The 3239-nt window shown below is 39.0% G+C and overlaps 1 long non-coding RNA gene across 1 annotated transcript in view; it reads left to right on the top strand.

Moving 5' to 3' along the window:
• The window catches only part of LOC139025022 (uncharacterized), a 2563-nt gene extending 1792 nt beyond the window's left edge, over positions 1–771 (top strand). The window contains exons 2-3 of the long non-coding RNA XR_011476451.1: positions 54–264; positions 363–771. This is a non-coding gene — a long non-coding RNA (uncharacterized lncRNA). The remainder of the gene's footprint in view (positions 1–53; positions 265–362) is intronic.
• Positions 772–3239: the final 2468 nt, after the last annotated feature.

Raw genomic sequence — 3239 nt, 5'->3', positions numbered from 1 at the left:
ATTATCTATGTCCAACTCCACTGTCATAATATTATGCATTCTAGCTCCAACAGTCAGTAAATTATGATTCTAGCTCCAACTGTCAGTAATATTTATGATTCTAGCTCCAACTGTCAGTAATATTATGATTCTGCTCCAACTGTCAGTAATATTATGATTCTAGCTCAACTGTCAGTAATATTTATGATTCCAGCTACAACTTCAGTAATATTATGATTCCAACTCCAACTGTCAGTAATATTATGATTCCAACTCCAACTGTCAGTAATATTATATCTTCTGTAGCTCCAACTGTCAGATAATATTAATGCATTCCAACTTCCAACTGTCAGTAATATTATGTTTCCACTCCAACTGTTCAGTTAATATTATGATTCCAACTCCAACTGTCAGTAATATTATGTTTCCAACTCCAACTGTCACGCCCTGAATCTGTTTCACTTGTCTTTGTGATTGTCTCCACCCCCTCCAGGTGTCACATATTCCCCATTATCCCCTGTGTATTTATACCTGTGTTTTGTGTCTGTCTGTACCAGTTTGTCAGTTTGGCAAGCTTACCAGATTTTGTCTTGTCAGATCCTGTCTTTTACCAGCCTCTCATTTTCTTGCCCTCCTGGTTTTTGACCCTTGCCATCCTGACCCGAACCCACCCGCCGGACCACTCTGCCTGCCCTGAGCCTGCCTGCCATCACGTACCTCTGCCTCTAGATGTTTGCCTTGTTCACCACAATAAACAATGTTACTATCGACATGGTCTGCACTTGGGTCTTTCCTGATTCCTGATACAAAGTCAATAATTTATGTTTCCAACTGTCAGTAATATTATGTTTCCAAACAGTCAGTAATATTATGTTTCCAACTTCAATAGTCAGTAATATATGTTGTCCAACTACAACAGTCAGTAATATTATGTTTCCAACAGTCAGTAATATTTATGTTTCCAACTACAACAGTCAGTAATATTATGTTTAAGCTACAACCAGTCAGTAATATTATGTTTCCAACAGTCAGTAATATTATGTTTCCAACAGTCAGTAATATTATGTTTTCCAACTTCAATAGTCAGTAATATTATGTTTCCAACTCCAACAGTCAGTAATATTATGTTTCCAACAGTCAAGTCAATTATGTTTTCCAACTCAACAGTCAGTAATATTATGTTTCAACTTCAACAGTCATAAAATTATGTTCTATCTCCAACATCAGTCATATTATGTTTCCAACTACAACAGTCAGTAATATTATGTTTCCAACAGTCAGTAATATTATGTTTCCAACAGTCAGTCATATTATGGTTCCAACACAAACAGTCATATATTATGTTTCCAACTACAACAGTCAGTAATATTATGTCCAAACAGTCAGTAATATTATGTTTCCAACAGTCAAGTAATATATGTTTCTATCTCCAACAGTCAGTAATATTATGTTTATCCAACAGTCAGTAATATTATGTTTCCAAACAGTCAGTAATATTATGTTTCCAAACAGTCAGTAATATTATGTTTCCAACAGTAACAGTCAGTATTTATGTTTCCAAACAGTCCAGTAATATTATGTTTCCAACTTCAACAGTCAGTAATATCTAGCAATACAATAACAATACACACATAATCCAAAAGTAAAAAATATTGGAAATATCAGAACGAGGAATATCATAAAATTTATAATATGGCATGATATAGATATATATGGCATAACCTTTTGTTCTTCGGTCTTCATTGGCCTTCTGTCCTGTTATTCAGCATATGAACTGGTGCATGGTCCTGTCCCCTATTAGCTGATGGTGTGTTGTGTGGCTTCCATTGATCATGGCGGTGACTCAGTCCTCCAGGGCAAATCACACGCGCGCGCAACAAGCACAATACTCTCTCTCTCACACCACACACACACACACCACACACACACACACAACACACACACACACACACACACACACACACCACACACACAACACAACACACACACACCACACACACACACACACACACACACACACACACACAACACACACACACCAACACCCACACACACACACACACACACACACAACCACACACACACACACACCACACATGCACACACACACACACACACTCATGCACAATGTACACACACACACTCATGCACAATGCACGTACAGTGGTTCCTTCTTTAAAAGCTGCGAGCTTGCACCGCGGGAATTAGAGGTGCCCAGCGTCACGGCTTTATTGCTCCAGACCACCACTAAGTGTCCACACTAAGTGGCTACAGAGTACTTTATGCAGAAAAACAGACACATGAGGACAAACAATAGAAGATAATGTCAATAGAAGATACTGTATGTGACACAGACACCTATCGGAGTGTACCTGAAACATTTAAATATAYAGAGCTATGTGTCTCACCACTTGGTTATTGCAAGGCTAACCCCCAGGGATATCATGACTTGGCAGCAACAGATAGTCCAGTGAAAATGGCTGTGTTTATGTTGTGTATCTCTGAAAATTAGCAACTGACAACTTAATGTTTTTTAAATTAATGCATGTGAGACAGGTTCCGTGTTCAACAAGACAGGCAGAGATAAAMAAAAATAACACAGAACTGTTACGACTTCTTCCGAAGTAGGTTCCTCTCCTTGTTCGGGCGGAATTCGGCGGTCGACGTCCACGGTATTCTAGCCATCGCCGATCCATTTTTCATGTTCCATTTGTTTTGTCTTGTTTTCACACTCACCTGGTTTCAATTCCCTAATTACATGTTGTATATGTTCCCTCTGTTTCACCCATGTCCTTGTCGGGAATTGTTTATTGTAAGTACGTGTGCATTGTGTACCAGGTGCGATACGGGTTTGGTGCCCATGTGTTTGTTGTTTTTTGTATGCCGGTAGTTATGTTTATTAAACAGCTCCGTCTATTTACCAAGTTCTGCTCTCCTGCGTTTGACTTCACTGCCACCAGTTACGCACCCCTTACAAGAACAGTTTAACTACCTCCGGTTATGGACACTTTTGCCAGRAATAAAGCTTCCACYGCCTGTTCCTCGGACAGTGAACATCTGACAATATCWACATTTTCGACCCATTGATCAGCTRGCTCTKTGAAAGTAAAGAAAACAGCTTATTTTTTATAGATATGAAAACAATAACTGAGATATGACCGTTCAATCTAAAGCAGCAGATGTCATTTTTAGGATACGTCAATACAGCCCAGTGCTGCTTACCTGAGATGCCATCTTTGTAGGTGTCCACAGAATTCTTG

This window comes from Salvelinus sp. IW2-2015, unplaced genomic scaffold (assembly GCF_002910315.2).
Source record: "Salvelinus sp. IW2-2015 unplaced genomic scaffold, ASM291031v2 Un_scaffold2150, whole genome shotgun sequence".
Lineage (NCBI taxonomy): Eukaryota > Metazoa > Chordata > Actinopteri > Salmoniformes > Salmonidae > Salvelinus > Salvelinus sp. IW2-2015.
This window is presented reverse-complemented; position numbering and strand designations above follow the sequence as displayed.